General features: G+C 44.4%; 1 long non-coding RNA gene across 1 annotated transcript; it reads right to left on the bottom strand.

The window, feature by feature from the left end:
- Positions 1-22,614: 22,614 nt before the first annotated feature.
- LOC138164777 (uncharacterized) lies at positions 22,615-24,329 on the bottom strand. Its single transcript, XR_011169172.1, has 3 exons — positions 24,101-24,329; positions 23,759-23,854; positions 22,615-23,181 (listed from the first exon to the last, which is right to left on the bottom strand). It is a non-coding gene; the product is annotated as an uncharacterized lncRNA (long non-coding RNA).
- Positions 24,330-25,651: the final 1,322 nt, after the last annotated feature.

Here is a 25,651-nt window from a genome sequence, read left to right as displayed (position 1 = left end):
CTTCTGCATTTCACACTTGGCCAAGCCTTAGGCTGCACTGCAGAGGAGGAAGAAGAGGAGGGGGAGGAGGAAGGAGAGAAAGGGGAGGAGGGGGGGGAAGGGGGATGGGGATGGGGAGGAAGAAGGGGTGGCAGCTCCTCCCAGGTGAAGCTCAGCACTCTAATCTCATCTAACTCGGGACCCTGACCATTGGAGGGCTGCAGGGTGGAATGACCTCCTCCCAATGCCTTCCTCGGTCCCCCCACCTACTTCCCCCACTTTCCTGCCTTCTTTTCCCCTCCTTAGATCATAAGCTCCTTGAGGGCAGGGGCTGTCTTTTTATTCATTGTATTCCTAGTGCCTGTCACACAATAGGCGCTTAATAAATGTTGCTTGGATTGGATTGGACTTGTCACTCTTTCTCAGCACCAGTGGTAACCCTTGGGACATTGTTGCAGAACTGGGCCACTTTTCATAATTTCTTTACCACCCCCTGCCCCTGCTTCCAAACTGTGTTCATGGCGGTGTTCTGTGGATGGCTAGTGGACGTGTGCTTTCATTAATATAGGGATCTCCGATCTCCTGCTTGGGGAAATTCCCTCTATCAATGCAGGTTGGCCCCTTCAGAAAGTTCTCTGCATCTTGCCGCCTTGAAGATGGCTAGGACATGGATTTTTCTACACTTGGGTAAAACTATCGGCAAATCAGAGAAGGAACAGGGCCAGAACCCGTTTGGCCATTCCACCATTGATGGCCATCTACTTTGTTCCTAACTCTCGGCTACAACAAAAAAGCAGTACTGGAAATATCTTGGTCTATGTGGGAGCTTTCTTTTTGTCACTGTCCTCCTTGGGGGTCAGACCAAGCAGTAGCATTTCTGAGTCAAAGGATATAGATATTTTAGTTACTTTTTTTTTTTTGCACAACTGGACATTGTTTCTGAGAATGGATGGACCAATTCAGAGGTCCACCAACGATGCATTAGTGTGCCCAATGCCTCCAGCATTGTCTAAGATCATGGACTTAAAACCAGAAAGGACCTCAACTATTCCAAGCCTGTTATTTTATAGCTGAAGAAAGCAAGAACCAGGGAAGCTCAGTGTCTTGCCTAAGGTCAGAGGTAGCTAGTAACGGATGTCTATTGAAGTAACCAAGAAAGCTGGTCAGTGAGTTCCTTGAACGTTCACATTTGTCTATCAGAACAACTCCCGCTCTTCTCCTTATTGGTCACTTACGGTCCTACCACAAGAAATTCAATCTTGAGAGTTTCCTTTCCTTTTCAGAAGACAAATATTCACATAGAACTTGATTTTAAGGAGCCAAAGGAAAAGTGTCATATCTTTTGTGACCTTTGTAGGCCTTCGATTTTAGCACACTTTTTTTTTTTAACATAGTAACTATGGGTGTTAAGTTGTTTTTTCAATCATGTCCAACTCTCTGTGACCCCAGTTGGGGTTTTCTTGGCAAAGATAATGGAGTGGTTTGCCATTTCCTTCTCCAGCTCATTTTACAGATGAGGAAATTGAGGCAAACAAGGTTAAGTGACTTGCCCAGGATCACATAGCTAGGAAGTATCTAAGGCTAGATTTGACCTCAGGAAGAAATCTTCCTGATTTCCCAGCTCTCTATCCACTGTGCTGCCTAGCTGCCCAGTATTAGTAAGTATTCAAACAATATTTTTCAGTTTTGCTAATTATTCATATATAAATAAATACATAACACCACCAACAATAATGACCAAGAAAAAAAACCAACAGTAACTAGGTTTTTTTTTTTTTTAATAACGGGGGAAAATTACCTTACACTGCAAAATGCTAGGAATAGAAATTTGGCAATATTTATGATGATTTGTGGAAAGCAGGCTGCAAAAGGGGAGTGCTGGCAGGAGCTCTCTCTCCCTGATTCTGACTCATGACTGCTGACCACTATCCGTAAGTGTTTTGCTCATGCAAACAAGTCATGTGAACAATTAACCCCCAACAAACTGGGAGCTGGTCTTGTAAGTGACCTTCGGGAAAGTTTACCTGAAGTGGGCATTATTACATGCTAGGTTAAACAGGATCTTTGAGCTATCTGACAAGAATCTGTAAATAACTTATTAAATGAGTCAAACTTTCCAGGTGGGAAGAAAGCAGGTGAAGGAGCCTGCTGCTTTGATAGCTACATGCAGTATTTTTTCCAGTTATGCTATATTTTAGCAAATCTTGAAATCTGATGACATCCTAAGAATCTGAGCAGTGGGTTACTCACCCAGCAATGGAAAGTCTCATAGTAAGGAAAGCAGACAGCAGGTTAGCCTAAGGCACTCGATCAGCAAGTTTATATTAAGTTCTTCCTCTGTGACATGTCATTTTGCTAAGCCCTGGAGATACAAAGAGAAGGAAAAACCAGACCCCGCCCTCAGGAAGCTTACCTTCTATTTATTATTTGATCTGATCTATTAATGTTAATATTATTACCAATGATAACATGTAAGAAGATACCATCTAGGAAATGTCTGATTGGAAAGGGGAGTGAGTCTGTCAAGAGATTGAGTGGGGGGGGGGCGGTAACAGACCTTCACTGGTTCCCATAGAATATTAAAAGACCCAAAGGGAGGTCACTAGGACATTGAGAAGATTGTCTAGGAAGGATTTTTTGGAGGATGTGGTCAAGTCACCCAAGATGAGAAAGCACGGACGGATGGCATTCTGCATTGTTGGAGGGAGTGGACCCACTAGAGTACTGATGCAATGATATAAGATGTCCCAGTATTGTACCATAGCAGAAACCAGTACATTCCAGTCAAAAGATCAGATTCCCTGCTGTTTGAAATATACAAACAAAACAATTTTTTAAAGCAATGGAATTTGTTAAGATAACTATCCCATTAAGTCCCATTATTGAATCTTGAAGTTGGGAGAAGCCTCAGTGGTACCTGAACAAAAATCCCCCTTCAATGTTACCAGCAAGTGACAATCCAGCCAGCGCTCCAAGTTCAGTGAGCTGAAACCCACTACACACTGAGGCACTTAATACTTCTTTTAGGGGAAGAGAAGGGAAGAAGCATTTATTAAGAACCAACTTTTTACCAGACTCTATTCTTCATGCTTTACAAACATTGCCTCCTTTGATCCTCACAACAGCCCTGGAAGGTAGGGGCTATTATAATCACCTCCATTTCATAGTTGAGGAAACTATAGACAAAGGGGAAGTGACTTGCCCAAGGTCACACAACTAGTAAGAGTTTGAAGTCGGTTTTGAACTGATTCTCAGCTAGTTATCCACTTAATCACCCAGTTGCCTTTTAGAGAGCATTAATCCGTCAGAGGTTTTCCTGACCTCAAGCCTAAGTCTGCATCTTTACAACCTTGAGCCCTCCAGGGCCAAGCAAGACAAATTGACTTCCTGTTTCACATGACCATCTATCAGCTATTAGAAGGCAGGTACCAAGGCCTCCCCAAGCCTTCTCTTCTCCTGAATAAATGTCTCCACTGCCTTTAACTCATCTTTCCACAGCATAAACTCAAGGTCCTTCCCCTTCTTGGTTGCCCTCCTCTGGACATTCTCCATCTTGGTTTTATGGAGAACTTGGCACCTGAGTAGAACTTGGAAGGCATGGGAGGTCTTCCAAAGATAGAAATGGAGAAGAGAGGCCATTCCAGGGGTGGAGGCTGCATGGATAAAGACTCAGAGATGGGCGAGGACAGGGTTGAAACAGGGAATGAAGAGGGGTCCAGTTTGGCTGTAAGCTAGAATACAGGAAGAACAGCATGAGATAAGGCAGGAAAGGGAGGTTGGAACCTTGAGTGTCGGATCAAGAACCCAGCTGGAGTGAGTACACAGAACTTTTGAGTAGAAGAGGAATTGGAACAGCACCACACATTTGAAGCTTACTCAGAAGTCTAAAGGATGAATTGGAGATGGGAAGATTGGGTAGGAGGTCCTTGTGCTAGTTTGCATGAGAAGAGAAACTACATGGTGCAGTGTTTCATGTGGAGGCAGAGAATCTGGCTTTTCTACTTACTAAGTCTGTTATTTGGAGTCAATCTTTCTTCTTTCTTCTCCTCAGTTTCCTCCCTGTAAAATGAGAGGACTGGAAGCAATGGCCTCTGAGGTCTCTGACCTCTAAATCTTTGATCCTAGGACATATGAGACAAAAGCTTAAATAAGGGGAGGGGAGAGCAGCCCAATAAAGCAGGTGCATTATTGATTACGACTGAGTTCATGGTGTCAGGGGACAGAAGGAGCTGGCCATGACTCAGTGAGCCTAGCTCATGCTCATCCATCTGTCTTAGGAGAACTGACCTGGCTCAATTCAGAACGACTCATCACTAGAAGGATGGCCATTAGATGATTAATTTGTTGGCTCCAGTAAGTAAAATGACTCATGATCTGCATTGGAGGAGGAAGCAATCATACTCATCAAATAACAGATCCTCAAACTCTCAAAATGCCTTCCTTGCTTAGGCCCAAAAACTCATACAAAAAACAAATAAGAATGCTCTCCTGGTAAAAAGTCATTATGGAAATGGACAAATGTATTTCGAGTCCATTATTTAGCTTAGCAGTGGGAATGGTTTCACACGTACAGTTGAAAACATATTGGATTTGGAGTTCAAAAGATCTGGGTTTGAATTCAGGACCTGCTGCCTATATGACCTTGGACAAGTCACTTAACAACAGCAGGGCCTCATGTGTACGGAGGAGGGTGGTCTCTGTGGCTTCTGAAGTCCCTTTCAGTTCTGTATCCTATGGATCATCTTAAAGAGAGGTGGGACTCTATATTTCGGTGATAGTATTCTATTTTTCTTTTCTTACCTAACTCTCAATTTCACCCATGTAGGGGGTTTCCAGAAAGGAGCTTCCTCTACCAAATGGAGATTTGTACCACTGCTATAGTATTACCTAGGAAATCAAGTAGTTATGGGACTTACCCAAGGTCATACAGCCAGTATGTGTCAGAGGCACAATTTTAAGTCGAGGGGCAGTTCTCTATCTACCACACTAAGTTAGCTCTTGGGGCTTTGAGACCCTTGAAGTATCACTAGATTTCTAGACGAACCAAAAATTCTTACAAAGTACTTTGCCAGGACAGTGACTTATTCTGTGGGTTTTATAATCAAGGTTAGTCTGGATTATTACAAGTAAAAGTAATAGTCATCATAACCCCAGTTACAGGAGAGGAATACATGGTCAGATCACACTTGGAGTGTAGAGAAGCTGGAGCAGGTCCCCAAGAACAATCAGAATGATGAGGGGTCTGGAAAGCAGGCCAAACTCAGATCCACTCTAGGTACACATGCTAGAAAAGAGAACCCAGAGTCAATCTGACAGTCAAGGCATACCTAGGAATGTTGGCAGCTGGGGGCAAATTCAACTGAGCCTGGGGTAGTGGAGCCATAATTCAGCCCATTTGGGTGCAGTTACACCAGGAGAGGAGATGGACCATCCCCAGGAGAATCTGGACCAAGTCCTTGGGCATGACTAACGACCTCTAAGCCTTGGGAAGATGCTTCATCACTCCCCACAGTATCATGGTGTCTTTCTCCGAGGTCCCACCTTCTGCTACAGCCTTCGTCCCTCTGCTATTTCTACCCCCTTCCCAAGCATCTTACACTATTCCCCCAGATGCTATCTATCATAGAACTGGTCTTATACTAAGACTATGCCCAAGAACCATGGTTAGGAACCCTGCCCCCAGAGGTTGTCTGTTTTAGACCTGGACTTATCCTGAGACCAAGCCCTGTTCACTCTACCCTAGGCAGCCTGATGGCCATTTTTGTGTAGAAGAGAGAGCAGACTCACTTAATTTGGCTCCAGATGGCAAAACCAGTAGCAAGGGGTGGAAGTTGTAGAGAGAAAGTTTGAATTTCATGTACAGGCACATGCTAGTAAATGTTTAACAATCAGCTCCCCCCAGTTTTACTTTTTAAATTTAATCTGCATTATAAAACTGTTCCTCATTTTCTTTAATCTAGGCAATCAACACAAAATTAATCAAGCCCTGATTTGTAGCATTTGCTAATTTCTTAGATGTAAATGCTGACGTTGAACATTTAACAACCAGCTCTCAGTACAAGCCAGCATGTAAGCAAACATTTCCTAACAATCGGAGCTGCTCGGAAGTAGAGTGGGGGGAGTCTCCCAGCTCTGGGGGTCGTCTAGACGAAGCCTCGTTCAGGTACCAGTAGGTCCCACCGAACTCTGAGGCTCCTTTCAGCCCTGAGGTTGTGTGGTCGCCATGACTCAAACTCGGTGACTCAAACACACTTTCCTCGTTTCTGGAGGCCTTCCCAAGGGCCACGACAAAGCACGACATGAGCAGGGGTTCTGAGAAGCCTTTCAATGACCGCCCCTGCCCAAGCTGAGTGGGAACAGCTCTGCCGGGCAGAGCCCCCTCCCGTCTCTGTCCTCCCCCCGGGGACAGCGTCTGCTTCGGCCTCCCAGATGCTGACTCTTCTGTCTCCCAGATGGTCCCCAGGGAAGAGAGGTACAGAGGCAGCTGTGGCGGGGCTGGGGGCGGGGGCGGGGCTGCGTCTCCGGCAAAGCTGCTGCCCAAGGAGTTTTCCCAGCCCAGGCAGAACCACAAATGACAAGCAGCAGGCAACTAACCCAGAATGTCAGCAATAGAACCTTTCTTTGGTGCCTCTGGCTCCTGTCAGCCCTTCCTCAAACCCTTCACTTCCCTTAGGCCAGCAGAAAGCACTGGTTCCGGAGCCCGAGGTTCTGGATTCGAATCCTACTTCTAACATTTGCCAGCTTGGGCGTTATTTACCTCACCTGTAAAATGGGGGAGGGGGCGAGGTTGGGCAAATTAATCTCTGCCATCCCTTCCAGCTGGAAGTCCTGGTTTGACTTGAGTCTGTTTCGTTGACTCCTTTAATTAACATTGTGGTCAAGCCAACCAGCATTGGTCAATATGTGGAAGACGTTATAGACGACGTGCATCTCCACTGAGCAAACACACCTTTCCCAGAAGTACTAATTCGGGGGCACGGGTTCTTAGAAAAGGCAATCCGCCCTTAATGAGGGTTAAAAATATCAAGATCTTCTTAGCAAGCGCTGATTGGGAAAGATGGGTAATTGGTTTCCTCCAGAAGACTAGAGATTTTCTGTGCCTCCAAATCTCCATAATCCATCAACAAGCCCCCCATTCGGCTGCTTTCCGGTCCTTGGACAAAAAGCCAAGTAGGACCTGGGCACACTGGGCGCGGTGGGTTCTTTCCCAAAATCCAACGATCTGTTTCTTCGGTAATTCTTTTATTGCATAATTTGTAGCTGGCAGAACGTTTCCATGTTCTAAAGGTTCCCTGGCAGTCGGGCTTTGGGGTTCCTCAAAATCTAGCATTTAATAAATATGCTCTCCTTTGATCCTCACAACTCTGTGAGGTAGGTGCTGCTACTACCCATTTTACAGATAGGGAAACGGAGTCAGAGAGAGATTAAGTGACTCATCCAAAACCACACAATGTCTGAGTCAGAATTTGAAAGCAGGTCTGGCCGACTCCCTTTCCTTCTAGAATATCTGGTGATGCATGAATTATTCACACATCTCGCAGGTGAACTTCCAATCCTGAGGCATCCTTGAGTGTATTAACCAATACTCCATTATTTGGTGTCATGGTCAAAAAGCATTTGTTCATGTCATGTGTCAATTTTAGACCTTTCTGGATGACCCAGAGCAAAGACAGGTCAAATGGCCTCGCAGCTCTGGTAAGAGTGGATGCCTCAGAAGCTGAATGATCTTTGCAAAAATCTCTCATTCGGTTCAAGGAATAGTGGTTGAGCACCTACTATGCACCCAGGCTAAAGATGCAGAGACAATGAAACATTCCCTGTCCTCAGGGAGGTGGTCCTGACCCATTAAGAGGAAAGTGCTTTACACATGTTAAAATGTGTGTATAAATGAGCAGTGAGGGCGATTTTGTTCATCTCCTTTGCTGGAGTTCAGATGGAAATGGGTCTGGGACAAATCACTCTCCTGCGATTATTCCTTTACATTTAATAATATTATTAACAATTAATATACAAATAATAAACAACTGGTGTACTAATTAACAACATCCGAATAATATTTAATGTCGCGCCACATTTGATGTCTATACCACAGGTAGGAAAACCTGACAATTCTTTGTAGTTACAGTTTTACCTCCTGTAGGCGCCCTGGGTGGGGCATGGGCACAGCTCTAGGAGCAGACAGGATGATGGGGATGATGTGCTTCACCTAGTTCACATGTGCCTTCACTCTCCTCTTCGAGGCCTCAATATTTGGAATAACTGGAATAGCTAGAATTGATATGATTCCCTAAGGTTTGCCACAACAACCCTGGGAGGTAGGTGCTGGTATTATCCCCATTGGCCAATAAGGAAATGGAGGCAGAGGCAAAGGCAAAGTGACTTACCCCAGGTCACACAGCTAGGCATGTCTGAGGTCAGATTTGACCTCAGGTCTTCTTGGTTTCAAGTCCAATGCTCTGCACGCCCAGCTGCTTCTTGTGACATATCTTGGAGAGCTGAAATCTTTGGGAAGGCAACCTCCATTAAAATGCCAGACTTGTTTTTTTTTATGATCACCGTTATGTCTGGGCCATTGTCGGCAGCAGCTCAGTCTCTGATCATTCGCCCTTCGTGGCATCTCACACCCATCTATACACCTCGCCAGATCTGGCCCAGAAGCATCTATCTTCCTTCAGCGTCTCCCTCCTGAGCCCTCCCAGTCCAGCTCATTGGGCGAGTTCTCAAGGACATTTGAAGGTCCGTGTCTCGAGCGCTACCGTTTGTCATCTTAGTCCATGAAAGATGGAGCTTTCACACCACTGGGCCATGTCTCCCTAGCTATGTTTGCAATAGGTGCTAAATTTCTGAAGCCAGCACTGATGGGCTTCGTGGCTTCTACCGTCTTCTTGTGTCCTTGACAATAGCTCTTCTATCATTTCTTTATTGGTTCTTATTAATAATAGTGTTATTGGCATTATTCTTGTTGCTATTGTTCAGTCTGACTCTTTGTGACCCCATTCGGGGTTTTCTCGGCAAAGATACAGGAATATCTTTCCTTCTTCAGCTCTTTTTACAGATGAGGAAACTGAGACAAATATGGTTAAGTGACTTGCCCAGGGTCACACAGCTAGTTTGTGTCTGAGGCTGGATTTGAACTCAGGAAGATGAGTCTTCCAGCCCCAGGCCCAGCTCTCTATGCATATGGTGCCCCCAGCAGCTTTCATTATTATTACCAACTTTTGATTTCATTGCTTTAGGAAATTAGTGATAAACTCCCTCCCTGCAGCTCCTAGCTGGTGCAGTGGGTAGAGTGTTGCCCTGGCATTAGACCCCAGTTCAAATACTGCCTCAGCTACTCACTGTGTGATCCCCTGCAGGGTGTCAAACCTCAGCCTCAATCTCCTCATCCATCAAGTGAGGATAAGAATAGTGTCTGCTTGTTGTAAGGGTCAGATGGCACAATGTTTTGAAATTGCTTAGCTTGGTGCTTGGCACATAGTAGGTCTTTAATAAGTACCTGCTTCCTCCCTCCCTCCCTTCCTTCCTTCCTTCCTTCCTCCCTTCCTTCCTCCCTCTCTTCCTTTCTCCCTCCCTCCATTCCTTCTTTCCTTCCTCCCTCCCTTCCTTCCTTCCTTCCTTCCTTCCTTCCTTCCTTCCTCCCTTAAACCCGTCATAAATTGTTTACTTTTTGGCTGACATTGGGACATAAAATGTTTGTCAGTTTGATTGCTGGGCAATCAAACTGACAAACATTTTATAAAGTGTCTACTTTGTGGCTGACATTGGGACATAAAATGAGAAAAACCCCTGCCGTCCATGGGAGTGTGCCAGGCCAGGACTGAGCCTTGTAGTTGATACCTGCTAGATAGGACAGGACGAGTATTCTTTAGGTCTCTTTATTAGCGTGGTGCCACCAATCCCATTGACAACCATGATTTCACCAGGTCAGGGATTTCCCAAGGAAGAAACTCCCTTGGAGTTCATTCAGCCAATGTTTAAAACCAACCCTTCTTTGAAACACGGGAGTCAATCAATCAATTAATCCAATCAGCTTCGGTTCTTTCCCCCTCGGTCATCCACTATATGTCAAATCTGGTCAGTTGGATGTCCACATCTCTGGCATCTGGTCACTCCTTTCCGTGTCCAGCAGATGAACCCATGTTCCTCCTTCATCTCTCCTCTGGACCCCTGGCCTGGCCTCCTCACTGGTCTCTTTTACATTGCTGACCTCCGCTACCAGCACCTTGGAGCTGCCAGAGCTGTCATCATACAGTGCAAAGGTCAAAGGCGTCATTTAAAAATGTGGAAAGGTCAGCAAACCTGGTGTTCAGAGGGTCTGGATTCAGAGCCTGGCTTATTGGGTCATGACCCTGACCAGGTCATTCGACGTCCTTGGGCCTGTTGCCTCATCTATCAAAGGAGGGGGTCAGACTAGACCTAGAGGGTCCCTGTGAGCCCCAAACCTATAAGCCTGTGCCAGTGTGCCTCCTTCCCAGAAGGAGATTGCCAGGGAGCATCTGAGCTTCCCGAATCGAGTCAAGAACCTGCACGATCGTTTTGGCTTTGCTACAGATTTCCTCTGTGGCCTCAGCCAGACTCCCCACCCTCTCTTGACCTTCATCTCTTCATTTGGCTCTGGTGACAGGGGGCCTGGGTTCCTTCCCTGCCTTGGATGCTTTCCATTAGTGTGACCTTAGGCAAGTCCCTTAATTTAATTCAGTGAACATTTTAAAAGCACTCACTCTGTGCCAGGCACTGTGCCAAGGCTACAAAGAGAGGTAAAAGATAGTCCCTGCCCTCAAGGAGTTTACAATCTAATGGGGAGGCAGCACGCAAACAAATACAGAGGGGAGGCACTGGGATTAGGAGACATTGGGGAGGCTTCCCACAGCAGAAGGGACATGGTAGTCAAATCGGGGAGGGAGAGCGTTCCAGGAATGGAGAACCACCAGAGAAAATGAAAGACGTGGGGTCCTGCCCCTTTGATTCTCCGAGCCTCCGTTTTCCCATTTCTATAAAATGAGAAGGTTGGACCCGAAGACCTCCCCAAGCCCAACTCAAAGGTACTTGAGAAACAGCAAAATAAATAAGCACACAACGTAAACTAGAGAGCCCAGCAGGTCCCTTGTGGTCACTTCTCATTTCAGTTGCTTCCAGCGCCTCATGGCCCCACTGGGGTTTTTCTGGCAGAGATACTGGGGTGGTTGGCCATCTCCTTCTCCAGCCCATTTGGAGGAGGAGGAAGCTGACTCAGGGTGAAGTGACTTGCCCAGGGTCACCCAGCTAGGAAGTTTCCTGAGGCTGAATTTGAATTCAGGTCCTCCTGACTCTAGACATGGTGCTTTATCCACTGGGGACCTTTCCTGTTCTCAGTCTATGATCCTCTGATGTCTAAAGTGAAGGTGCTTATTGAGATCAGCTGGAAAGCTCCAAAGTTCTCTCTCTCTCTCCTCTAGCCCGGCTCCTCTCAAAAAAAATGCTTCAAAAAAACTGAACAAACAGGAAAGGATTCGCTCAAATTCCCTTTGGGATGCCATGGGGTCCAGCCTAAAATTCAAGAATTATCCGTGTATTTTGAACAGATGCCGTTTCCCAGCGTCTCGAAGTCACACTGCCTACATCTCCATCCTCCTCCTCCTCTGCCTCCTCTCCCCAGACTCTCACCATTCTTCCCCTCCATCGACCATCACTTTGTCTTCCAGGCCCCAAACAGGCCTCCCTGGGCCTGCTCCTCTGTTTATAGGGTCTTTCTTTAGGATTCAAACTTCCTGAGGGCAGAGACTGTCTTGCTAGTTTGCATTCGTACCCACTGTGGGCTTGGGGTATGTAAGCACACGGCAAATGCCCAATAAATGCCTTCCCACTCATTCATTCATGCACACACGCACTCCTGCATGAACGCACTTGGTTCCGGGGTCTAGACTAGGTGCTGGTGGGGTATGAATGGAAGGGTAATTGCTGAAGGCCCAGACAGCTGAGCTGAATCAATCATTCAACAAAAGGTATAAACGAAAGGTAAATAAATCCTTAATAATTTGAGAGAAATCGATGATTTGATAATCAGGTAAATAGAGAAGAATGAAACATACCTGCGGGCTATAGACCAAGCAGCTAGCCTGCCCGGGACCAGGCATTTCAGTACCTGGGCAGTGGGATGGTGGTTGGAGCCAGTGATGAAGGACTCCAGAAAGGGAGCTGTCCTTGGCAGGGGAGGGAGACAGTCTCAGAGTCTCTGTCTTTGTCTTTCTCCCCCCTTCCCCCCTTCCCTACTGACCAGGTTACAACCTGGAGAATCTGAAAGATTGGAAGGTCCAGCTGCGGCTACCAGATCAATTGGGAAGCTTCACTCAAAGATGGCATCACTTTCAGGGATTGCCCTTTGTGACCCTGAGAAGTGCTGGCTCATGGGCCCTACAAAGACACCCACTCTCAGGGCCCAGAAGAACCAAACGCTTCACCTGTGGGGATTCTACTCTACTTTCTATAGAAACCTGGCATATTCAAGGACAGGGTGTGCCCTGATTCATGGGGAATGTCTTGTACTAATTGTTGTTATAAAAACAGCTTAATAAATACCCTTTCTCAATGCTAATTAAATCTGATTGACTAATAATCAAAGGGAAGAACATTTGGGGGACCCTGAGTGGGCAGTATAAATGTAGGCTCTTCACAGCCCCTCATCCCTGATGGGGAGGAAGAGGCAGCAGTCCTCTGGGAACCTGACTCACCAAAGTGCAGACCCAGTGAGTAACTCAGTGGGGAAACCACACACACAGAAGCTCAGCTACAAACTCATTTGCTGTATACTGTTGTATTGGAGGGAGATAAATATAAATGTGTGTATGGGCACGTATGTACATTGCATGTATATGTGCGTGTCTACATAGAGAGCTGTAACCACTTTGGTCTGGACTTGTCATTTCATACTCAGGCAGCTCTTGATGGGGAAATTTACTCCATTGTGCACACCAGAATTTTGTACTTATAGATTTGTCATTTATAGTTTCATAGATTTAGGACACTAGGAAACAACGACAGAATTACAGCAGGAAGAGGCCTTTGGAGGGACAATAACTTGGCTCTGAAGACAAAAGGAAAAAGTACACTTCTCTGCCATGTTTGCAGAGGTTGGAGCCATGGAGAGAATATTACAAATATTATTAGACAGAGGAGATGAGACGGTTCATTTGGCTAAGCTACTTTTTTCCCTTAATCTTTTCTTACAAAGCATGGCTTCCTGGATGGGGGGTAGGTAGAGGGACATTCAAGAATTAAGGTGAAGAATTAAGATTTTTTTTTAATATCAATAAAATGCTTTAATTTTTTTTAAATGTGTCTGTTCACTGGAACTACTGGCCTCATTTTCCTTGCTTTATCACTCTATGTATTAGACCTGTGTTGTGGTTCAATCATTTTTCAGTCCTGTCTGACTCTTATAAGCCCCATTTGGGGTTTTCTTGGCAAAGATACTGGAGTGGTATGCCATTTTCTTCTCCAATTCATTTTACAGATGAGGGAACTGAAGCAAATAGGGTTAAGTGACTTGCCCAGGGTCACACAGCTAGTATCTGAGGCCAGATTTGAACTCAGATCTTGACTTCTAGTTGGGTGCTCTATCCACTACACCTATGTTTTTTCACACAAAAAAGGAATTTGGTAGAGTACTTTCTCTGTTTTTGAGAATAATTTGTATTATACAGGTGCTTGTTATCCTTTGATGGCTTTTTTAAAACACATACTCTCTTGTTGATAACCATGTGGTTGTGAATCTTGGAATGCCACCATCTAGCAACCCAGAGGATGAGAGTTGCAATGTGGGTACGAGTAGAACACCAACATATTTCCAATGATGAACTTTGTACAAGAGGAATATCACCATAGAAATGTGTGATCAGAAGAGGAGAAAGTATCCACACTGATGAAAGTATAGGTCCATGGGATGTCAGATTTTGAGCTAGAGGGGCCTTATCAACCACCCAATCTCATTTAACAATAAGCAAACACTTTCAGAGAGCTGGGGTGGTTTGCCCAGACATAGAGGTGTCAGAGCTGGGATTTGAACCCAGGTCACAGATCCATTGAAGTACCGAAGAAAGTTTGTCTAGTTATTTTTAGTGTAAGGTTCTATAGTTTTTTCTTTCCAAGAGAGCTCATCTTAGGGATGGGTCCTATAAGCAAGGGCAGCTTATATAAAATCAATTCAATATTCCATATATAACTGATTATATCAAATCAATCCATCAAAGCATATAAGAGATACTTTTGCCCATGAATGGACCAGATCTTCAGGGACAGTTTTTAAAAGCCAAACGAGACAGTCTACAGATCTCCGTTTGTTTCAGTGACATAAGAGGTCCTTCAATCACTTTCTATTCCTTTCTTTTTTTGGTCTCTTTCCAAAGAACCATGGTTTCTAGGTCACTGATGTTTTTCCCATGAAGTGGAAAAATAAACCATCCTCAAGTTATCACACTATTTTCTGGAAGGTTTTATGGCTCACTTTTTTCTATTTGAATTTCACATTCAGCATTGCAAAAGGAAAGAAGAAAACAGGAAGTGACTTCTGGAATAGAATAAGAATACAGTCATATCCATTAATAGCAACGGGTCGCAATCTGCACTAACAAAGAGGTGACCCACACTGCTGAGATCATGCCTCCATCAGAGCCGCAAAGAATTAATTAAGTAATGAGAATTAATAGGTCACTTTTACAGTAATAAGAGATCTAGCATTTTCCAATGACACAATCCTTTACATCCGTTAATTCATTTGCTCTGAACAGCAACCCTGTGAGGTCTATACTACAAATGTTAGCTCCATGTTATAGATGAGGAAACTGAGACTCAGAAAACTAACACGTCTAAGTTCCCACAGTTAGTGACTAGAAGAGTTGAGGCTTGGACCCTGGTGTCTTTGCTCTCAGTCTAGTGCTCTTTCAGGCTGGGATCTTTTCCTTCCTCTAATTTACAGCAAATCAAATGGAAAGAGAAACTATGACAAGTGTGATTTGGATAAGATTTTAAAGCCGACGTAATGGTTGGTAGAAAGCATTACATCTGAAGCTGGGAGCCCTGAATTTGGGTCCTGACCTTCCACTTACTGGGTAAGTGACTGTGGCCAAGTCATTTCCCTCCTTGAGTCTATGGCCCCATTTATCAACCAAAAGAAAAAAGAATAATTGAGTTTGACATGAAACAAGCCAGTGGGGTCTTCTATAGTCAAGCTCCTTTTCTGTGATGATGTTGGAATCTTCACATTGGGACTCATTCCCATCCCAGGACCAAATGGGAGGCAGTTAAGATGGCCCTTCAAAAGATTACCCTGACCCAAATGCATTTTGCAGAAATCTGTTCTTGAAGCAATATGCTTTTAAAAGAATTCAAGAATTTATTTTCTAGGCATTTGATAGAAGAGGCTGGACAGTTTTCATGTTGCTTTAATATTTAGGAAGAGAAAGGAAAAAGTTGCATTCATTAGAAGAAAGGAGGGAAAGTACCTGGAGGGGGGGAAGGAGAGACCTTGGAAAGGTCACCTCTCCCCTCCATGCCCCCATCATGCTTTTGGCTGAAGAATGGCCTTGCCAGCTTCTAAGGTCTTCCCATCTTCCCATCTGAGTCTGAGCTGAATCCCTAGGTCAGTGGATGGCAGTGGCTGTCTATGGATGCAATGACAGATGGACATAGACTTACTATGCTTAAGGAACATTTCTTCACAACCTGACATAGGAGAAAACCATCTCCATTAGCTCCACAGCTAGCTTGGTCATGTGTCTGGCCCAACACGAGTCCATTTTCCTCTGGTTTCTGTACGTGTTTGTGGGAGAGTATGTCATAGATTTTGGGGGGGATGTTTTGTACTAACTCATTGTACCAGATTAATAAGCACCCCTTTCTAAAGGCAGCTTAAGGTTGTCTGAGTAAATGATCCTCAACTAATAGTCTTGGGGATGGGGGGCGGCATTTCTTTTCCTAAGCACAGGTGTCCAAAGGGCAATCATGACATGGGCTTTTCAAGAATGGTTACCCTGGTAACCTTAGTGTTGGCTTCACTTAGGAGGAGCCTTCAGTGGCCATTACAGCTTTCCTTAGATGAAAATGACCAGCAGGAGGAAGCTAAGCCTTGACTTGCCTCACCAGAAGATATTTGCTTTGAGGGAGTTGTCTGACAGTGCAGAACTGAGAGAGGTGAAATGCCAATTCAGCAGTATCACAAAATGCCTCATGCTTGACATTTAGAGCATCAACTTTCCAGGAAAGTACAATAATAGTTACAAGTTACCACTTTATGTTCAGGTCTCAAAGCAAGTGTCTGAGTCTTTTGGGAGTTTTTCACCGGTTGCTTTTGAGTGGGGGAAATAAATAGCCGTCCTCTACTTGTTCTGCATAATAGAGTGATTGCATACTTTTCTACTCTCTCAAGGGGAGACCCTAGCCATGAGCCGGACCTAAGCTTTAAGTGCTCCAGAGGGAGACCCCTCCTCTCTCCAGAGGCCATGATCCTCCAGGAGCATGTCGGTCCCCGTAGGGAGGTCTAGATCGAGGGGCCTCTTCAGTGGGAGTGAGTGCTCTAGCCCAGCTGAGTTGTTATAAGCATTTCTGTGATCTCATTCTGTAAGTCTCCAAGGCTATGGCCTATTCATGTTTCTGATACTCTATCATTCTTTTCCATATTCTTCCACAGAGGATCAACCCAGCTGCCTATTGGCCTTCCTTTATGTCTCTTTAAACAGTGTCCAGGGGCGGCTAGGTGGCACAGTGAATACAGCACCAGGCCTGGAGTCAGGAGGACTTGAGTTCAAATTTGTCCTCAGACACTTGACTTTTACTACTAGTTGTGTGACCTTGGGCAAATAAACAGAGTGTCCAAAAAGTCTTAGTGTACTAAAAGCACACTTAGAGCATGCCTCATATTTCCTTGGGCAAAACTTGGTCCCTCCATATCTCTTACCCCTCACTCTTGCTATATGATTGATCGATCTCCTTTTCCTTAATGATTCCCTTATATCTCTCCTTGAATGTAGATCAAGTCTGGAAATAAGTCTCTGACAGGAATATGTTCTCCAATAACACCTTCAATTTCAATAAGACAAAAGGCTGGAAGCTGGGAGGCATGCACACCTGGGTGGGGGTGGTTGGGAGAATACAGAGGAAAGGGGTGTGGATGGGACAGACAGAAGGGTGAATGCATAGTGCACAACTTTTCCCGTGGCTAGTCCCTCACATCATCTGAAAGGCACCTCTGGAATGTACTAACCCCTGGGCCAGAACACAGCCACAGAACAGAGTGTGCATTGCTCTCTTGGTCTATGGCCTGTACAGTATCTACCTCGACCTGCCCTCATTAACACAGTGTTCTATAAGAAAAGATCCCACGTGAGCCAGCCACCCACATAGATGGAGGCTCACTGACCAGCCCACTCTTCCTTCATCTACCAAAATAAAGTAGTGGCTTCTTAAAGCTCTGACCTCAACACTTCTCCTTTCCCTCTCAAAAGTCTCCTTGCTCTTATAGTAGGGACAAGGCACCTAGGCATTTCATGGTTCCCTAATTGTTGATCTTCTCAATTCCATCACAAGCTTCTGGAGGTCAGAAACCATATCTTATGTCACAGACTCTTTTTTTTTTAAGGTTTAAGTAACTAATCCTGAGATTAGATTTTTTCTTTTTTTTTTAAATTTATTTAATTTTCAATATTCACTTCCATAAGATTTTGAGTTCCAAATTTTCTTCCCCTCCCTCCCCTTCCCCCATCCCAAGACAGCATGCAGTCTGATGTAGGCTCTACATGGACATTTATATTAAATATATTTTCACATCAGTCACGTTGTAAAGAATAATTAGAACCAATGTGAGGAACCATGAGAAAGAAGAAATAAAAACAAAAAGAGAGCAAATAGACTGCTTCGCTCTGCGTTCAGACTGCAAAGTTCTTTCTCTGGATGTGGCTGGCATTGGCCATCATGAGTCTTTTGGAATTGTCTTAGATCCTGGCATTGCTGAAAAGAGCCAAGTCTATCAAAGTCAGTCACTGCACAATATTGTGGTTACTCTGTGCAACGTTCTCCTGGTTCTGCTCCCCTCACTCAGCATCAGTTCATCCAGGTCTTTCCAGGTTTTTCTGGAGTCCGCCTGCTCATCATTTCTTACAGCACAGTAGTATTCCATTACATTCATACACCACAACTTGTTCAGCCAATCCCCACTTGGTGGGTGTCCCCTTAACTTCTAATTTTTGGCCCCCACAAAAAGAGCTGCTACAAATATTTTTGCACGTGTGGATGCTCAGTACGTCACAGACTCTTGAGAGACCACAGTGAAGCAGAAAGAAAGCCAGAGCTAAAATCAGGAAGAGCAGGGTACCGATCCCATCTCAGGCAGTAACTGGGGGGCTGCAGACAGGTCACTTGATGACCCTGAGCCTCAGTTTTCTCCTCTGGGAAACGGACATAAGAGTACCTGCAATACACAACTTCCAGGGCTGTCGTGTGTATCAAGTGAGCTACAATAGATGTCAAGTGCTTCGTAAAGTGTAAAACTATAAAGGTTAACCATTATTCATTCATCTGAGATCCTGGAGGGCTCCAGAGTCCAGCCCACGATGCCTGAATATGCTGCTATCTCCAGAATGTGGTCAGCCAGTGAGAAAGAACCCAGTACCTCCTGAGGCATCCATGCCACTTGGGGCTAATTCTAATTGGTAATAAAAATAATAATAGCACTTCAAGGTCTGGACAAATATTAGCTCATTTAATCCTTACATCCGTGATTTTATAAATGAAGAAACGAGACTGACAAAGGTTAAGCCGCTTGCCCAGGGTTATACTACTAGTAGATGCCTGAGGCTGGATTTGAACTCAGGTCTTCCTGATGCTCTATCCACGGTGCCACATAGCTTCCTGACATAAGCTTAAATCTCCGTCTTTGTGTCTTCCTCCATTACGTCTAGTTACGTTCTCTGGAGGAAGATGGGACAAGTCTAGGAGCCCTTTCCCATGAAAGCTCTTAAAAGAAAAAGGTAGCACCCCTGTCCTTGGGCCAGTCCTTCTGGGATACCGTAACCCTCATTGTCCTGGTTTGCCTCTTGTCAAACTCAAACAGAAATGGGGACCACTAAACTGCAGATGAGGATCCCTGCTGTCCGTGCACTGACTTAGAGACCACACATTAACATTATCTATGCTCTGCTGTATTTTATTTATTTTGTGAGCTATTTCCTAATTTCATTTTTAATATGGTTCAGGCCTCGCTTGAGGGAACAAACCCTCTTGTTTGACATTTCTGTTCTAGAGGCTTTCCAACTTTTCATTATCCTTCTTAAAATCTGATGAACAAAACTGAAACATAATTACCCTAAATGTGGTCTGAATGGGTCAATCGCTTCCTTAGTCCTGGATGTTAGACCTCCCTTAATTCAGCCCAAGATCACATTAGCTTACTTGGCTGATGAACTGGTGATCTATCTGGAGCTTGTGATCCACTAAGTTCCCCAGATCTTCTTCAGTTGAACTGGCTAGCCATACCCCTCTCATCTCAGCCTTACGATGTTGATTTTTTTAAAAGGAAGCGAGGTGGTACAGTGGCTAAAGGTCTGAACCTAAAGGAAGAGAGAGCTAAGTTCAAATCCAGTCTTAGAGAAATCTAGCTGAGTGACCCTGGGCAAACCATTTTACCTGTGTCTGCCTCAGTTCCCTCCTCTTAAAATGGGGATAATAAAAGCAGTTTTTTCACAGGTTTGTTTTAAGGATCAAATGAGTTAATAAGTATAAAACACTTCATAAATATTAGATATTATCATTTAAACTTGAGTAGGAGTGTATATTTATCCCTGTAACAATTCACCCAATAGCCTATTGAGACCTTACTTTCCTAATCCAGACACTACTTTCCTATTCATGACTTTCTGAGTCAATTGACAGACATCAGGCATCCACGTCCCAGCTTGGTGCCTGTCTCTGAGTTATTAACAAAAATGTGAAAGGGCACAGGGATGAGCCCAGCCCAGGATGGTGGTGGGTGCCCTGGAAGCCTGCCTTCCAGGACCCAGAGCCATGAACCAGTCACCATCGGGTCCAGCCCTTTGACCACTCTTGGAACAAACCAAGGGAGTGATCATCTGCTCCATCCCTCCATCTTGGCCCCAGGACAGCATGGGAGGCTTCATCAAGGCTTGCTGAACTCGAGGTAAACTCTGTTTTCTGCTGCTCTACCCATCCAATATCCCTTTCCACAAGGGAAATGAGGCTGGCCCGGCATGACCTCTTCTCCTGAAGCCGAGCTGGCTCTCTGTGATCACCACTTCCTTTTCTCGAGGCTCATTAATTACCCCGTTAAAAATACATTCTGGAATTTTACCAGGAATCCAGGTCAAGCTCACAGGCCTAGGGTTTACAACTTTCAGTCTACTCCTTGGAAAAAAGGGCCTATTGGCTCTTCTGACTGGCAGCCCCTCTCCTGTCTGCCATGATCTTTCAGATGTCTCTGAGGGGGGCTAAGGAGTCACATTCCCCAGTTATTGCAGGGGCTTGGGCTATCCTTCTGGACCTGGCAACTTTGACTTTGTGGAAATCTAAGCTCCTGGGGAGTCAAAATGGTCTCATTTTCATGCTTATGTCCCTGGAGCCTAACACAGTGGGCACGAAAAAATGTTGATTGATCGACCAAGGACAGCTCAGGAATCTTCCTTCTCAGTTTGAGCTTTAACCCTTTCTTTGTCATCTTGGTTTGGTTTTCTTCTTTTCCCTTGGTTTAATATTCTCCTTTGTAGGAAGGATGTTGACAAGAGCTTCACAGAATAGGGAAGGAAAGGATGAGGTGTGCTCAGAATTACTGGAGGAAATACTTACCTCAATGAACTCACTGGTTCACTGTGGAGTATTAGAGTAGATTCCAGACCTTTCTAGGTTGGTAAAACCACCAAAGCCTACACTCTCATCTAACTAGACCTCAAGAACCTGGGATCATGGTGTGCCCTCCCCACTATAACAAGACTCTTGGTGGAAACTGTTAATGTGACTCCTGAATCTGCTTCCAAACATTTTAAAATTCTGTACATCATTATATAAAGATGCCTACAGAAATCAGGGAAGGCTTCCAGTCCCTTGCATGGACTCCCAGAGTCGAACTCAAGAAGACGTGTGGACACAGTCATGTGATGGCTTTGTCATGGATGAGCAATGAAGGGCACCATTTGAGGGAACATCCACAGATGAAATCCCAGGCTCAATGGGGCATGTGATCATAGCCATCAGCAAGCATTTATTAAGGCTTGGATTGGAATGAGCATTGGCCACTGTGTTCGGAGTACAGGAGCCCGCTAGGACCCACTGGGATAATTGACCTTTACAGATGGCACTAAAGCTAATATTGGCTTTAGCTGAGAATGTTTTAATGGCTGAAATATTTAATGGCAATTCAAAATTAATTTCTTGTTCTCGTGCAACTCAGCTGTCATAAAAATCGCTTTTGCATATTAGCGTATAAAGAACCAAGTTAGTGCATACAGTAACTAAACTGGCACCGGTATATCTATGTGGCATGAATGGACATGTTGGCATGATTTCCACAGCCAGGAAACTCCCTAATTCCTCAGCAATCACAGTCTCTACAACTGTCGGCTTTCCTTGTTAAAGGTGTTTGTCTAACATTTTGATTTTGGGTTAACAAAAAAACTGGAAAAAAGAAGTCAGTGCTCATGGACAAACCAAACATGCACATGAATGTAATGGAATATTACAACAATATTAAGAAACGACAATCTGAGGAATTCTTTTTTATAAGAATCCTTGAAAGGATTGATGTGAGGCATGAATATGCTGTGCTGTGAAATGGCCCAACCCTTCTGGAAAACAAATTGAAATTCTGCAAGAAAGATCACTAAGCTCTCCATGCTCCTTGACCCAGACATTTTATTACCGGGCATATAACCCAACAAGGTTGAAAACAGAAAGGACCATCCCACAGACACCAAAATATTCAGAGCTTTTGTGGGAACAAGGAACTGGAAATAGATAATGTGTCCACTAATTGGAAAATGGCTAAACAAACTGTAGCATTATGATGGGACGGTTTTCCTTCACCCTAAGTAATGAATATGAAGTCAGAGAAGCATGGGGAGACCTATGTGAACTGATGAAGAGTGAAGACAACATGATCAGGAAAAGAAAGTCAAACAGGAAGAACAAACCCCCTAAACTTCTCACGGTGCAATTTGTAATGATGCTAGCCACAAACAAGAAGTGAGACAACCGACTTCCTCCCCTTCTTCACAGAGATAGGTGACCATGTTTGTGAAACATTCTACATTCAGTGCTGCCAGACTCAGTGAGTGAGCTTGTTGATATTTTATCCTCTTTTTAATTCCTCACATCAAGGGATGGTTCACTGGAGAGTGCAGCAGGAGATATTTATTTGGAAGTGAAAGTGACAGCAAAATAAAAGTCAGCAATGACATTTTTTAAAAAAAAATCAATGTGAAGCACTAATATACTATGCTATGAGTTCATTTCATCCTTCTCGAGAAACAAATAAACAAACTTGAAATTACGCAAGAAAGGTCACAAAACTGCCCACAGTCATTTACTCAGACATTTCCACTACTGGCTGTATTACCAAATGATATCGAAGAAAGAAAAAAAAGCACTATATGCACCATAATATTCATAGTAACACTTTATTTTGTGGCAGTAAAAAATAGGAAACTGAGTGCCCATTGATCAGACAATGGCTGTACAAATTGTGGTTTAAGAAGGCAATGAGGGGCGGCTAGGTGGTGCAGTAAATAGAGCAGTGGCCCTGGAATCTGGAGGACCTACGTTCAAATCCGGCCTCAGACATTTAACACAAAAAAAACTAGCCGTGTGACCTTGGGCAAGTCACTTAACCCCAAATGCCCTCCAAAAAACAAACAAAAAAACAAAAACCAAAAGAAGGCAATGGAACATCATCTTGCCTTAAGAAACAACAAACTTGAGAAATTCAGAGAAACATGAGAAGACCGATGTGAATGGGTGCAGAATAAAAGAAGAGCAGCAGAATAAGTTTCCACAGTGACTGCAGTCATGCAAGGGAGAAAACTCTAGAAGGCAGTTGAACTCAGATGAATGACTATGTCCTGGAGAAGAGATGATAAAACCAAGTCTCAGATGAAATCTTGCCTTCTGAGAAAGCCTTTCTCTGTCATCCTTGGGGCTGGGATCTTCCTTTGTAACGATCTCCAATTTGTCCTGTGTTGTTTATATACACATAGTTGAGTGCATTTTGTCTTCCCCATTAAATTGGGAACATCTTGAGGGCAGGGATCTGTTCTTGCCTTTCTCTGTAACCCCAGAGAAATTGTGCCTGACACATAATAAATGTTTGTTGACTTTATAGGGGTGGGGATGACAGGAGCAGAATGTTACATATGATAATTATTGTGTTGAACTGTTCACCTAAATGTTCCAAGAGCTCCAAGATCGAAGGGCCACTTGGGGAAATAATTATAGTGTAAAAAGCAAAACTTTAAAAGCTAATAAATAAAAACAAATAAAAGCATCCTGCCCTCTGCCATGCTCAAAAACATATCAGAATTACAAACCACATTAAACTTAAGTTCAACACTATTGAAATCAGTGATAATTTTAATAGAATCCAGTGTACAAAAAAGGTGGTAAGTGTGCAAAACAGCCTAGTGGGTCCTTTCCATGATCCCTGGGAGCATTCCAGAGATCCACACAAAGAGGGAATAACTTGCATCAACCCAGAAAATTATAAACGTAAGGATTAAAAGCAGAGATCTGTGGAGAAAGAGGAGCCGCTTACCCGGACACTTTTGGCAAGCGATCAAAGGCAGCTGCAGTGACAGGGGCCAGATGGAGATCAAATGACAAGTCTGGGTTCCTAATGATCTCCAGCATTCTGGCAAAGGGGTGGGGGGCGGGGAGAGAGGGCGACAGTTAGGGGAAGTGGGAGGGACCAGCTTTATGCCCCCCCCCCCCCTCCCCAACCGCGCGCCAATCTGCAGCCCATCGGCTTTATTTGACGTCAGCTAAAACCTTCTGAAACATGACATGCTGACCAGCTGTTGGAGCCTGGAAAGAGGCCGCTCCTCACCCACACTGCCCTCCCCGTCCTCCCCCTCCCGGCCAGTTCGCAAGGAGCTACCAGTTAATCTGTGTGCCCTGCAGCAAGGAGAATCCAGATGTTGCTGCTGGTGGCGATGATCCGAACAGAGCTGAAAACACAGGAAACCCCCCAGGAGAAAATGAAACGAAGCACATTCTGCAGGAAACTCGTGGGCCACCTCGAACACGGCTCTCCTGGCCAGACTTCTTAAAAGGAGTCTCTTCCTGCAACTTCCAACCCTGCCCCACTCCCCACCAGCCCACCCACTCATTCCTCCACCCTTTGCAAAGCAGCATTTGCCCTCAGCCCTCAGCCACCCAACCAACGGCTACATCCACAGCCTCCTCGCTGCCCTCACTGTCCTGAACTTTCTGAAGTGTTTAGCATCAGCCACCTCCAAAATCCTCTGGCTAAAAACTCTCTTCTTTTGAATTATATGACACTGTGGTCACTGGTTGTCCTCCGACCTCTCTGACCAATCCTCTCCCATCTCTTTCATTGATTCTCCCACAGCCTCTGGTGCCTCTCTCTATGGGTTCTGTTAGAAGCTTTTCATTTTCTCTCTACTTTTGTGATTTGATTTATTCCCACGGTTTAAACTATCACCGGCTCTACTTCTGAACTATATTTTTAAAAAGGCATGTGTATGTGTTGATATGTATATTATATATCATATTATTACACTATATTACAATATAGCATATTATTGCACTGTTATGGTATAATATAGTATAATATGCATTGTAATATGGTATATAATACATTATTACACTGATAATATACTACATATGCATATTGTGCATATATAGACATACACTATAATACATACATTACATTCTGGACCCCCAGATGAGAGCAGAATTTTCAATTGCTTCCTGAAAAAGAAAATTATTTTAAGACAAAAATCCACTCAGCTCCACAAGTATTGAAGTATTTATTGACAAACACAGCTAAGGGACAAAACCCCTCAAGGAATGGGGGCATCCTACCCAGGGTGCAAAAAGCAATGATAACAGGTCACAGAGAGAAAACGAAACCATTCGACTTTCATTTCAGCTCTGTTTTCTCTACAAGAATAATCTTCAGTAGGAACAGGGAAGAAAAGCCAGGAGAGGAGGAGGCCCAGGAGAATTAAGAACGAGTAAATACAGTTGCTACAGTTGGTGACCTTTGAAAAGTTGAGTTGGACCAATGTTGTCCTAACTTTCAGAAAAGGAAAAGAGAATTCTTGCAACTCCAAACCATGGGACTCTTGCAATTTCTGGCAAAATTCTACACCAAAATCTAGGCCACAGTGGTGTGTGTCTATACTCCCCGCTACTTGGAGGCTGAGGCTGAAAGATCTTTTCAGTTCTGGAGTTTTGAGCTGCAGTAGGTCAGGCCAATGTCGTCACAGCTTTAAGCTTAGCTTGAATGGGGTGAGCCCTGGGCATGGGACTCTACCAGGTTGCCTAAGGAGGAACAAACTGGACCAGGGGAGAAAATTAGGGAGGTCAAATGTCTTATGTCAATCACAACGAGACTGGGACCAGGAGCAGGGGTGTGTGTGTGTGTGTGTGTGTGTGTGTGTGTGTGTGTGTGTGTGTGTGT

The sequence above is a fragment of the Petaurus breviceps genome, unplaced genomic scaffold (assembly GCF_028583685.1).
Source record: "Petaurus breviceps papuanus isolate PSGF00001 unplaced genomic scaffold, PetGlider_PUasm1.0 207, whole genome shotgun sequence".
In the NCBI taxonomy this organism is placed as follows: Eukaryota; Metazoa; Chordata; class Mammalia; order Diprotodontia; family Petauridae; genus Petaurus; species Petaurus breviceps.
Note: the sequence above shows the minus strand (reverse complement) of the source record. Positions and strands in the feature narration are given on the sequence as shown.